We start from the raw sequence: 14941 nt of genomic DNA on the forward strand, positions 1-14941 counted from the left end.
AACGTGGTGTATGCAATGGACCGTGAAATCTATGAAATTATTATAGAGGGCGCCTCGGTAGTAACGTAAAAAAACCGCGCGAAACAGGCCACTTCAGGCGGTGTAATATATATAGCACTAAGTATACGTACTTTAAATTAAAGTAATTGATTTGATTATAAATATGTGTACATAATAATATTTATATATAGGGTCTATACCACGTCAAAGTAAACTACTATGATTATTTATAATTTATTTATTTTAGGCTTAGCCTTAGACTACTCTACTGTCTGTGTGTGGTGGAGTAGGCCCCTATATGATGGTGTAGTAGAGATAGTTAGTACTATTTATTAGTAAGGCCTACCTAACCAAAGCCTCTAGCTAGTAGTAGGGAGGCCTACTATATAGTACATTACAGTAGTAGTAGTAGTACAATAGTAGTATTACTAGTAGATATTACTACTTTAGTTACTCTATATGCCGTAGTAGTACTAGTTAGTAGTAGTAGTACTTAGTTAGGCATGCTACTACTAGAGTAATACTATGCATATCCCTCCTGTGCATATCCCAAAATATTTATTATACTATATTTTATTATTATTGCTCACTCATCACATATACTATATTACCGCACTTGAAGAAGTGGAGTGGAGCGCTGACTGGAGCCTACCAAACCTGTAGTAGTCTGTACCATCAAGATGAAGTCATATTTTATTCTCTGTTGTGTATATTATGTATTGTACTGCCCTCTGTTGTTGCAAAAACTGCTTTTATATTTTCAGGAAAAAAAAGAAATTATATGAGCCATTAATAATGACTGGCAAAAAAATGCAACATCAGGATCCTTGTAAATAATGAATGTTTCGATGAATATTAATTATGACTTCATAAATCAAATTAAGAGTGACGTTCCTAAAAATTAACGAGTTTGTTGACAACCCATAAAACCAGCTCAACAAATTATTATTAATAAACGATAAAAGAATCGTAGCCTTTGAGAACTAATATAGCTTCCATTGAGACCAAAGCACTAGATGAAAAAGTTGAGTCAACTTGTTAAATTGATTTAGCACTCGAAAACTGATCAAAACACTTTTGTGACTGCAAAAATGCATTTACCTGAAAATAATAGTGGTCTGTTGTTATAAAAGTTATACTGTATGCAATAATAGATTTAAAAAAAAACATTGAGGAAGAGTTATTGTGTGCAAACAAACATATACTTGTACATATTTTTATTTGTTATTGTCATTTTTAAATTTGTTATGTACAAAGAAAATAAAAGAAATTGTCATTGTCATACAAACATTTTGTGTGAACTATTTATATAGTGAATGCACCAACACTGAGGGGTATATTATGATGAGAGCTTAATATAGTAGATTTAGAGAAAGAATGGCGATACCATACAATTGTATCAAAATGTACAAACATGTTTTTTTCCGATTGAGACTAGAAATAGAACAAGAAAAGATGCAAAGGAAGTGAAAAAACCAATAAAGTAGAACAGGGACAACTCGTCTCCTGGATAGTGGGTTGGCTTAGTGTTAAAGTTATATTTCCCCTTGTGTGTTTTCCAAATCTACTGTATAGATAAACAAAATCACAAAATCATTTGAGCACAAATTGTTTGATAACTGCATTATGATATGATTGTTTTATGATAAGTTATTCAAGAACCAATGCACAGTACATTTAATTGTTTTTTACAGACACTGTCCTGAAACTGTGATTGGTGGTTTGAATGTGCTCATGTCTTTTATAATCTTCCCAAGATCTAAGTAAGAAGTCTTATTACATTGAATTTTATATCATATCAAAGTACAGTAAATAGTTGTGTTGCTCTCTTCAGTGTTTCAAAGTACCATTCTTACTATCACTGAACAGTGATGTAGCCACAAGAAATAAAGTGGTCTGGTTTTTGCAAGAAAAGGGAACAATCTCTGTTCAAGCCACTGGGTTGTCAAATGCCTCTGTGAAGGTGTCCCCTTAATAGGAGGTTCTATTGCTCCTTGATTCTTCTCACAAAAAGTCTTTGAGTAGAGTTGAGAAAGATTTAGACAGACAGAAGTTAACTAATAACATTGTTTTTTTTTATCAGTCACTTCCTTATTTCACATGACTTACAGATTCTATTTTTGAAAAGGAAATATGGTTGTGATTTCAACATTCATTTCTGTCTTTATTAAATTTCATGGTTATAATTACAATGCATATTTCAACAAAATTGCATATTACAAAAACTTATAAATAATAACTAATTTATTATGCTGTTGCTAGTTCCTATCTTCATATTCCTAAATTAATAGAGTGGCACTGTGGCTTGGTGGCCTGCTTAACAATCCTAGGTTCAAATCCTGTCATAGTATTTGAATTGTTCATGATTTTTTTTTTCAGACGAGATTCCTATTCCTATTTAGGAAGTCTTCTGTAATGAATAAAATACATTATTTATGGTTTATAAGACTTCACATGCAATTCCAAACTATTCAATATTTATTAAGAATAATGCTAAAAACAGAAATAAAATGAATACACACAAGCAAATTTTAATACAGTTAGTAATTCTTGGAAATTTGCATAATTAAAAATAATTATATATTATATTAATAATTATCTGGTTTGGTATCATTTTCACTCTTGTACTGTATTAGAATGGTTACCTTATTCTCTGTACTGTATCTCCACATATGGCAATGTTACATGTCCAGTTTCATAGGCAAATTCTATAATACAGTTTAATGTGCATCACATGTTTTATGCACTGCATTATTTAAGGTTAGATACAGGCATCACATGTGATACATATGTGACACTGTTGCATTACATAATTTGCCTAAGATCTGTACAAATTATATAGATACTGTACAGTACAGCAATGGGCTATTATGGTTCCATATGTAAATGTTATTAATTTCATGTGTTACTTTAACATTAATTAAGATAACATGTTGAAGATTAGTACTAAGTGAAATAAGTTTTAAGTGTTCTTCACTTTTGAAAAATAGCTTTAATTAATAAATTTGTTTGTGCTATTTTTTAATTGATATGTTTGTTGTCGGTTGCCAGGTGACAGAGTAATAATTCATGGTGGTTACAATGGTAACGAAGCTCTTAATGGATTGTGTTTGTTTTTAATCAAGGTATGTACTATGTTATTTTTAGATTATAATACTGAACTTGCTTTAAGATGTAAGCCTACTCATAATATTCTTTTAATCATATCATCAATGTTATATTTAATCACTTACTCATGTTATCGAATTCTTCTAAAACTAATTATCTTCCTTCGTAATTAGGTAACAACATATTTTTTACAGACAGGTGGCGATATACATTCCGAACAAACCTCCAATTATGGAAACATCTTGGCCATGGTGGGAATTTCACCATCTGCGGATTTCGGTGTTGCTTAGGAGGTACTCGTGTCATTTGTCATATATGCAGGTCAGTAAAGAGTCAGGAGAAGATCAAGGGGAGGGGTGATGGGAAGGGACATGCAGGTGGTGCACGTTCCCACATGACAGCTACTTCTTGCCGAGCTTACCTGGATAAACTGACATAAGCCTAACACCTCCAAAACAGTGTGAATGGGCCTGGCCATGCACGCAGACCATGAGTATTGTTTTTCTCACTGTAGTCAACTTAATTTACAATTTTCTTTCCATACTTTGTATCTTTTTACCACCAAAATAATGAGGAACTTTAGAAATCTTATTGTATCGTACAGTACACTTCAATTTTGAAACCGCCCCTCCCAAAAAACATAGGCATTTCTTCCCTGTTATGTATGTAATTGTTGTGTATGTAGTTTTATTAGATTCTCAAATCTAACATTATTCATATTGTGAGGATGTTTCCAGATAATTCTGTTGTGAAAAACAAGATTAATTTTGTTACCGTATGAATAAATCATTTTTTACTTACTTAAATTGCTATTTTTACTTTCATTCTCAAGGACATTCTTAATATTGTCAATGTGTTGTTTCATATTAATTTATAGATTGAAATCTGTAAAAAAAAAAAAGATTAATTTATATGTTAATTAGTAACACACAAGTTAGTAAAGTTAAGTTAATGGACTGGTACGGCAATGTAGCCAGGGAAGGGGTGAGGCATGCATGGAAAGAGTGCATGCTCTCACATTGACAGCTAAAATCAAATTGGCAGACTACTAAATTTGTATGTCAGCGTCCCTTGTTTAAAAAAATGGTAGCTTGGTGGTTAACATACTTGCTTACAAATTATGGGCACTAAGCTCAAATCCTGTCATATAGCTCAATAGGCCCTACTTTGATTTCCCATGATTTTTTTCCGATGAGTTAATCTATTTATAGAATTCGTCTGTGATGAATAAAATAAATTACTTATGCCTTCTCAGATTTGACATGCAATATGCAACAAATTATTAAATATTTATTACGAATAATGTTTAAACCAGAAAGAAAATAACCTAGTATTATACCTGTCAAATAGATGGGTACCATCTAGTTAATGATGACCTGAATATAAACAAATTACTGATACGAAATTTGCCACAAATTCATGGCAAAGAAATTGGCATAAAATGCAATTTTTTTGCACTTGTTGTCCTAACATAACCAAATGTTAGGGTAAAAGGTTGCCCAGCTCAAAACGGTACAATTACCGGTCGTTCGTGTATTTAGGAGAATGGAGGACAAAGTTTTGGTTTCGTTCTCAAATGTAGATATAGTTTCTTTGGCAATTTGCCTAAATAAGTAATAACATTTTATTATGAAAATTTATTACCATCAATTATTTAAATTCAGTATTATAGACTACAGCTGTGTATTCATCCTATAAGGTACTAGCAGTTATAATTCATTGTCATCATAGAGGGATTAGGCTAAAGGTAAAGGAACAATTTGGCAGTCATTGTAAACAAACAGCCTATTATTACAGCATACAGGGGAAATGCCAGGGTTTTTAAATGGAAGAGCACTACAATAGTAATAGTCTGTCAAAAATAGGTTATCAACAAGTTTTACTTGTCAAAAAGAAGGGGGGGGGGTAGTGTTACCTCTTGTTTAGAGAAGCCGCTTGACATTGACATACTGTACATCAAATAAAAGAAATAATTTGGCCTCCATTGTAATTTTAATCTTTAACACCACGTTTAGAGCAACTTTACCTTCATCAGCAAACCAATTGACGTCAGGGTAAAATAAAAGGAACAATTTGGCCTTTATTGTAAACAAAACATTGTATTGCAAAGACGTCACCTTCCAACGGGAAAATATATCCCTTTGTATTTTAGTATCGTTCATTATCCTGTTGCTAAAGCCACTTAGTTTGGTTTTGAATACAAGTTTAATCTGTTGAGATTCAAGTACAATTGTCACTGTGTTATTTGGTTGTTCAGTCTGAAGAATTCTACAACGACGTGACTGTCATATATAATGTGACCTTCATAAGACTGCAATGATACTGTAATTATTAGTTTTTAAAAAAATGGCCTTCCCTGCAGTTAAATTAGATGATACACTTACTGAATGTAAAACCTTAACAATTTTTAAGAAGTGTATAAAGTATTATTATTATTTGTCTAAATATCATTCAGGATTCATTCAACATTTATTTAGAAACAGTTCAAGAAATCAAGAAATGAAAGCAACATACATTTACCAAAAAAAGAAAAAGGTTTTTTTTCTTCTTGGTTGAATAAATATTACAAAAACAAACAAATTGTATACAGTACTATATCCTCTCTTTCCTGTTGGTTTTATTGGTTGGTTGGTCTGAATGTAGTGTTGGCCACTGGTTGGCCTTAGTGTTTAGGAAGATATGACAGTCAATGAAACAGGCCGCTACTAGTATCTAAGTATGCACACCCCACCGCCCCTCTCCTAATTTAGGGGCTAGGTCAATTATGGTAAATTTTTGGTGAATTATTGATAATAATGATTTGATAAACAATATTTAGATTAGAAATTAATACCAGTAAATTGTTGTTGGTTTATGTGTGCTTCTAATATAGTATTGTTAGTTTAATATTACACTTATTATTATGAGTAATATAAATATTTGGATTATTACAGCCAAACTGCATTTTCACTTTCAAAATGATAGCTTTTATTGCTAGACATGCTTGTTACAGTATACACATCCTGTTAACTAAAATATACATTCAGCAGTAGGCTTATTCGGTACATACTGTATATAGTTCAAAGCTGGTTTATGTTGGTCAAAAATGGAATGTTCTTCCTGCGTTTCATCTTGAAAATATGATTTTTTTTCTTTATACCGTGCGGCCTCTTCAGTATACAAGTCTTTCTGTTGCTGATGTACCCCTGGATCGCTTGTTGTCAAAAAAGTAAAAGTCAAGTCTTTATTTATCTCAAATTTCAAGAATGGGACAAAGTAATATAATTATAATTACGGTATTATATTAATAAATAAATAGAAAAAGAGAAAAGAAGAAAACCCCATAGCTGAATCCCTCGACATGCATTCATTTTAGTACACTTTCTTGTATGTACAATTAATTAATATAATTATTGATTTACCATACAAATTGGTCAAGTGTTGAAAATACCACGCGTTCTTCTTAGCCTCGTAATATTGATTATAATCAATTGACGTAGACAGACACACATGACATCCAAAAATAGATACAATCTATGTTTTAATTAAACACATGTCGATTTATCAAAAGAAGAGCAAATTGGTTTAGTTGATTGGTTTGAGCAATGTAAAGGTGAAATATCAATGGGGAAGTTGTAACAGAGATTAGAATCTTTGGGAGGATGTAGGGTCTTCAGCCCTGACCTTGCTCTTTTCTAGGCTACTCATTTTCAAATGTGTTAAATAAAGGAAAACATTCACACAAGTGGTTAGTGGATGGTGTTATATATTGACTATCAACTTCTGTAGGATGTAGAAGTGTTGAACCAGGTGAAGAGTAGACCAGGTTGAACAAATACTAGTAAATTGGATACTATTTCATTTCCATTGATAATTTTAATGTTTACAAACAAAATGTGTTAAATAGTAAGTCCGGTATCCCACTTCGCAGAATGCAATCTTCAAATAAAAGAAATTAAAAGGAAAAGAAAAAAATAATTGATCAAATAGTATTATAGTAAGCACAGGACAAGCACCACCAGTACGTTTTCGCTAGTGTTGCATAGCCAAAGGCTACAAAATAACGCTGTATTGCTGCAAAAACGCAATACAACACTTTGTTTCCTACTCCAAATTGTCTATGGCTAATCACCAATTTTAATGAAAATGTTGGCCAAGTACATCAGTGAAGTAAGTACCACACAATAATTGACATTTTACACTTGTTGCGAGTTGCAACACTTGTGGGCATAAAGATTTTTTATTTCATTATTTATTCGGTCTATTTCAGTATATACATACATACATATAATGATATATATATATATATATAATTGGGGAGACCAGGGTCAACCTCAGTGAACTATAATCACTGTAGCTGAGCCGGATGACCCAACCCCAAAGTCAGTTTACACATAAAAGACACAAAATACAGTTAAGCGAATCAAAATTAATGTGAACTTTTCTAATGAAGGCTGATGGGCTTTCTAGGACTGCAGCATCTGTCAATGGTCTGGGAAGCTGGTCCCAGACACAGGGTATTCAAGAGCCACTCTTGATTTGCCACAGTGGGCATAAAGATATTTTCTATTCATTAATTAATTCGAGAATTCTTTTATTATATTCTATTACTGGGTTCAATTGAAAGTTGTAAGTTCAATTATCTAACATGATGGTACCAGTGTACTGTATTCCATGAATCAAATTAACTTCCTTACTGAAAATGTCAGTGTGTTAACGGATTGATTAGTTTTAAAGGTACCTAGTACCTTACAGAACATTCTAATTTGTAATTCAATTCGTTAGCGACGTCACAGAGTGACACTAACCGGGTAAGGGTTTTATAAAAACATGGAAAATGTGGTTGATATCAACATAATTTTATCTTAAAGAAGTTTTCATTTAGATTTTTTATTTTCACGCCTATATTCAGCTTTTAAAAGGTGTAGTTTAATTTACAATTCTGTTGATTAACTATATGTTTAGGCTAAACATTATTGTCACTTTGTGAAAACACAAAATCTGTTTCACAAGTCACTGATGATCGAATTGGTGCATTTATATCATTGAACAAACGCTATTCCTTTTTGTATTCAATGGATATGCCATCCCTCTGAAATGAACTTTTTTTAAAGTTGAAATGAATACAGGTTTTTAAATTAATTATTTTTGTTCATCCATCCGTTATAGTTGTAATTGCAATTAGTTCTTATCTTGTTGTTTTTGATTACCTGCCTCAGGTTGGATTTCATCAAGTAATTTAGTATTCATTGATTTCATCCTTATACAGATACACAAATTAGAGTAATTGAGTTTATCTAGACTATTGGGTTTATCTAAACTAATTGTTGAAGATACTGAAGGAGGCTCTCAGTGCTGGAGATCCAGGATTTGAAATTGGAGAAAGAGGTTAAAGGGGGCCTAAAAAGTGAGATGAAGTTTTGAACTACAACCTAATGTCCAATCTTTTGCATTGTATTTAAAAACAATTCGGGTAGGGTATGTGTATGTTGGACAAACTGGGTTGTATGTCCAACCCACTGAAACCCGACTTTGGTCTTTTGCTTGATATGCAGATGCACACAACAACTGGGATTTATGTTTTTTTAATTCAATTGTACTGTTTACATTTAAAGCACTAATTATTTTAGACACGCACAAGTGATTAACAGTAAACTGTCACATTCTAAAAAGCTGAAACTAGGATTAAATTTACCAATGTGAGTCTGTTTGCTTTATTTATTAATTGTAATAATAATATATGGACACGTTTCCCAAATAAAAATTGATTATTGTATAAAGCTCCTCTTGAAAAAATCAAGGTCCAAAACATATTTGGCATAATATATTCAGTATTGTTCTTGAGTCCTTACTATGGTTATCACATATTTACTTGAAAAACGAACATATGTACCATTGGCAGATTTCCAAAAGTAACAGTAACACCCGTTAAATTATTGATTTATTCAAAAACATTTTCATTTAGAATATTTTACGAATGTGACGCAAATACGTTTTATTTTGAATTGTAAATTATTGATTATTGAAAGCTGGTAGAGATATTTCTGTACAGAGCTCTTTAATGGCTAGATAATTTCAACGCTTTGACATCACTGTTACCATGGTAATACTAGTAACCAGGGGCATTTACATTATAGATAAGTTAGAATGATCGATATTACTGATGTATATTGGAATTGCTAATTAGTTTCTTCAGCTCGAGAAATTATAGTATCCTATTTTGTATTTTAAATTAATATTAATATTACACTTTTTACATTATTGTATTATTATTAAGGGATCATGTCAACATTATTCTACTGCAGTTACTGCAGTAACTTGTTTCAAAGTGGAAGTTAATGAAGCAATCACTGCAATAAAATGATTACCCAAAAAGCTTGCTATACAAACTGATTTTAAAGAGTAAACAAAATGTAGGTACTGCGGTATAATATTTTTGACATGGACCCTAAAAACCGACTGCTATTATGGTGCAAATGCGATTTAGTGTTTATGTCAAAATTGACACTTTGTGCCAGACAACCTGAACAAAAGTTGAATCCGGGACATTCACACGAAATGTGGGAATTAACCTTTGGAAGCCAGGCTGTATTTGGGGCCATGCAAGGTTTTAGAAACTTGGCTCCCCTTGGACCATGCAAGGATAGCATCTTCATTACAGCCCTTAGTATGGGGTCTAGAACAGGTTATTTAGGTTGCCGAACAAATACATAAATCCTGTTACAGGTACTTCTAACTACAGTATTGACACTGGTTGCCAAATAACAAATACTAGCAAATAAATTTATGATCATGATTTGAAATTTCTTGCCAAAATTTATAGGCACAGTCGGGATGTACAGTTAGCAAAACATTACTTAGTGCCAACAAATAAGGTTTTTTTAAGATCTTTAAAGTACTAAGGCTTTTTTTGTGATAAATTTTCACAAAAAAAGCTTGTCCAATGTGATTTACTGTAATTCAAGCCTTATTCATATTGGAATCTCCGACATAGAAAATCTCAATACTCATGAATACCAAATAAGTTGCTAAGGGATAGTGTTACGCAAGTTATACATTTTTACTTCATTGTATTCTGAGGCATATGATATCTAATACGAACCGAGATGCGTATTTACATAGAAAATAAAGTCTGGTCTGTATATGCATGTGTGCCTATATCAAATGGAATGAATAAATTGGCTATTTACACTTCAGTCATGACCTAAAGGCACTTATTTCTACTGTACATTTTTATGAAATAAAATAAGGGCCTCTTTCACATTGCCTCGAAAAACTCCAGAGTTTGCAGTGCTCAACATACAAAACACTGGTGTTGATGCTCCGGTTTTGTGTAACTCCAGAATGTTGCTAGGTGATGATAGAGAGGTATAAGAAGTATAAGAGTGAATTCATTTTGAAAAATTATTTAAATCTTTTTTATCTACTGGAAGACCAACATTGACATACCAACAAATAGGAAGACAATCAAAAGGTACCTAGATGTCTACTATTGTAGTAGTGAATTCATTTTGAGAAATTGTTTAAATCTTTTTTATCTACTGGAATACCAACATTGACATCCAACAAATAGGAATACAATCAAAGGTACCTAGATGTCTACTATATTGTCATGCTAGTATTTCAATGTACATACTTATTAAACTTCCTACACAATAGCAATAATTTCAAGTGTCATAAATACTATTGTTAAACTTTTATTGTTCAAAGTCTGCTGTTGATTGGTTAATAGTGGTGGTGTGATACTGACATGAGGCCTCTGGGGAGATTTAACTTTAGTACCAACTTTTTCGCTGGTTAAGTGTTGTAAGCAAAAATTACCTATAAAAGTATTATGTTTTAACTTCTAGATTATGTAAAGTTAGTTTTTTTTTTTTTTGGTTTATTTTTTTGCACTTAGAAGAACTTATTTAAAGTGCATATCTTTTTATTGTTTTTTTTTTTTTTTATTTCTCCATATTTATTGTTTGTTTTATCTGGAAGTTCAAACCTAAAGCCATCATGGCTTATTGAATCTCCACACACAATGAAATTATTAAATATTTATTATTATTTATAAGTACAAATGTATATATAGTGTAATATGTTGTGTGAAATAAAACTGAAACTGAAAGCCCAGCAGTAGTCCAACCCCATTTGACAGCAAAATTATGATCTAGGCCTATTTTTGACATCTCTTGACACCATTTAAGAAATAATCAATAGCACCAAAAAAATATAATTTCCTGAAACTGAACTTCCTTTAGAAGTAACTATTGAGGACCACAACCTCTCCTGAAACCAGAATTTTCTAGGGTCTCAAAACTTGACTTTAAAAAAAAGCAAGCACAAAGTTTGTATAAATTAAACATTGAATCCAGGCCCGTAGCCAGAATGCATCAGAGTGGGGTTTTCTTTACACCAATTATTTTGGGAGAGCAGCGAGCAACTGTAGGCTGGGGGCCAGGGGGCCCCGGTCGGAGCAATTTCGGTTGTTTTAATCAGCTTACAGAGACACTTTTACCTACTAAAATCTGAGTTATGCAGAGAAATTTTATAGTACACTACAGTATTATGGAAGTTAGTAGTCAATAGAAGTAAAATTACCAAAAAATCTGCTATAATTGATAATTAATTGCACGATTTTGCAAGTGGGGCCTTTGTTTTTCAAGAGGGGGTTCGCTGGTAAAAGGGGGGTTCGCGCAAAAGGGGGGGTTCGCCCGAACCCCAAAAAAAAACCCTGGCTACGGGCCTGGAATCACTGTTCATTAATCAAAATCAGAGGGGCAGCAGAGTAATAACACAATAAAATGTTAATTTGTATGGTTTCAGGAACGGTCAGTATAAATTGACCATTGTCATAACACAGGTGTAATTAACTAATGTTGTATTGTGAGTGAATGAAGCCTTTTTAATTAAAACAAGTACAAGGTCTCCGGCCCTTTGCAACAGTGACTTAGTCCCACGTGTTGGACATTTTGAGTGTGTCGGATATTTTGAGTAAACTTGGTTTTTGACTCCAGACAAACCCTTTTTAATTGCAAGATCCCCATATTATTCCATGTTTCGCATCCGAGACATTTACATAAAATGTGGGGATTAACTTTTGGCAGGCCTGAATTATTATTGTATGTGGGCCTTATTGTTGTAGGTCTATTGACAGTGGATGAAGCCTTTTCATTTAATAGGAAGTCCTGTACAAGATGAAACCATCATTTTTGGTTGTGTTTCTCATAATTTCCACCTAAAACAGTACTAACAGTGATTTATTTAGTCCCACCAGTGGGTTGGTCATTTTGGAGAATTAGACCCTCTTTTTTATGCTCCCTCCCCTCTGACATTACACAAACCACTTTTAAATGTCAGTAATATATTGCACAGGTTTGTGTTGACTGGTTGGAGTATACATACATTGCCATTTTACCTTTACAAAACTACATGATATTGAGTACAGCAAAACTACTGCTATGTATAATGCTAAAAGTGTGGCACTTGCACACAAGCTAGACCCCATGCTACTCTGATGACATCATTTGTTGAAGTCTGGTCATTCTTTCATTTATGCTTCCCCCCTCTCCAATTAGTTAAAAATATGCTGTCTTATCTCCAGCTGGTTTGAAATCTTTTGAACTTTACTCCATAAAGTTATAATTAACAATTATAAGTTATATGGTTGATTGATGTCATATGGTTCACAGTATACCCATGATTTGTACATGTGATATTTAAGTGCACGCTACTGTACTAAACACAATCAACTTTATATATTTACTATCTCTATTTGAAGTTTGACCGTTATTGTGTGATTGTCACTGTCCTTGAAAACCGAGAAGAATAGATATATGTAAACAAGTTTTATTTTAATATATTTAATTTATAACTTGCAAATTTTGAAAATGGTATATGTTAATTACAGTGGAATCCCTCCTTTAGGACACACCTATTCAGGGGACAACCTTTTTCTAAGGACAAAATTACAACTCCACTCCCAAAGACTTGTAATAAGACTTTGTTTATGTAGAGCATCTTATGTATATGTATGTCAGCAATTGCTGGATGGATCACCCTCAATAAATATGGTTAAAAAAAATAAATAATAATAATAATAAATACATATCTAATAATTTTAATGAATCTTTAATAAGGAATTCATATTAATATTTTTTTTTACAGGAAAAAACTTGGACTTCCTGTTCCGGGAATTGCCAAGGCTACCTACCAAGAAAATATATCCGGCAATTACACGATTACTGTATGTTTGGTGGCAGAGGTGATATTGTTGAATAGCACATTTAAAGTGTAAATTATTCAGTTAATACAAAATATATTTAAAATATGTTAGACATTGGATTGATGAGACCTGCTTGTAATAAACTTTTCATTCAATCATGCAGTTATACCTCCATGATTCAATTAAGATACAACTGCTGCCTTCGAACCGGCAATTACATGATTATGTTTGGTGGTGGAGGTGATATTGTAAAATAACACACTAATATTGAAAATATATTAGACATTGGATTGATGAGACCTGCTTGTAATAAACTTTTCATTCAACCATGTAGTTATACCGTACCTCCATGATTGAATTAAGATGCAACTGCCTTCGAACCAGAAAAAGTATATCTTCTGAGAGAACTATAAATTATACAATAAACTTGTATCACTACAGTAAGGAAAGTAAAGTATTTTATGGTGGCCTGCTTATCTGTCATAGGGTCTTGGGTTCAAATCCTGTCATTGTAAATGGATTTTTGTTATGGCCAATGTTGTCTCTCCTACCTTGCAAAATGTTTTTTATTTGTACAAAATCTAAGTATTCTGCCAAATGTAAATTTGACGCTGTATGTTATAGATTTTAAATTAATTTACTCTACAAGTTTATGAGTCTATTAAAAATGAAAGGCCCCGGCCCTGAGAATACATTGGTCATTATAATTACATAGTGCGTTGATAGATAATGCCTTTTTCAAATGCATGTCGTCTGCAGCTGTAACCACGCCAACTATTACTAGCTTGCACAGAGTATCCATTTATTGGATGTGTTGAATTTCATTACAATTTATGTAGTAGACCTATATACTGTATATATATATAAACACAGCATGCACAGAACATTAATTCTAAACCGCCCGGTGATATAATGAAATTTAATTATTTAATTTTAAACGATAAAGATGAGGAAATCTGTGAGAAAGAATATGTATATACAGTATATATAAATTAAATATCAAGAAAGAAGTAGGTGAAATCAGTGATGATGACCAGAAACAAGAACTTTGTCTGTTTTATTTTTGTATATATAAATGATATGGATTAGAGACCAAATGTGTTTGATTGGATTTTTATCAGAAAATATAATAATTAATTGTGTGTGTTTTAAATAATAAATTGAAACTAAACATGAGATAGCAGTATTGTTTCCTTGTGTGATTTATGAAACCAGATTAGATAGAATAAATATTTGATTTTGGTTTATTATCTTAAATTGATAGTCATGCTATGATATCATGCTAATCATATTAAATGTGTACCAAGCAAGAGTGATGTGACACTTTGTAATTGTTTTTTTATCTGTTTTTGAGCAAACATAATTTCTAAATGGAAGTAATTTTCCACTGTTGAATGAATGAAATATATTAGGATTAAATATTTTGACACATTCAAGATTCAATTTGTCAAATAAATTTACAGGAAATTTATTTTCCTGATCTATAGCAAAAAAATGAAAAACAATTATAGTAATAAAAAACTTCAACACTTTATAAAAGCATTACAATTTCCCTGATGACATAACACTCCAGCATTCCGACTAACCCCCAACCACCACAAAAAAAAAAAAAATGTGTAGTCCTCCAAAAATTCCAGCTAAGAA

General features: G+C 32.1%; 2 long non-coding RNA genes across 2 annotated transcripts in view; one reads left to right on the top strand and one right to left on the bottom strand.

Moving 5' to 3' along the window:
- The first annotated feature begins 5 nt into the window (after window positions 1-5).
- On the top strand, window positions 6-14174 carry LOC144852841 (uncharacterized). The gene is made up of 5 exons (XR_013614346.1): window positions 6-142; window positions 1695-1763; window positions 3052-3125; window positions 3303-3429; window positions 13240-14174. It is a non-coding gene; the product is annotated as an uncharacterized LOC144852841 (long non-coding RNA).
- The window catches only part of LOC144852842 (uncharacterized), a 137178-nt gene continuing 135462 nt past the window's right edge, over window positions 13226-14941 (bottom strand). Inside the window, exon 4 of the long non-coding RNA XR_013614347.1 lies at window positions 13226-13246. This is a non-coding gene — a long non-coding RNA (uncharacterized LOC144852842). The remainder of the gene's footprint in view (window positions 13247-14941) is intronic.

The sequence above is a fragment of the Antedon bifida genome, chromosome 9 (genome assembly GCF_963402885.1).
Source record: "Antedon bifida chromosome 9, ecAntBifi1.1, whole genome shotgun sequence".
Classification (NCBI taxonomy): Eukaryota; Metazoa; Echinodermata; class Crinoidea; order Comatulida; family Antedonidae; genus Antedon; species Antedon bifida.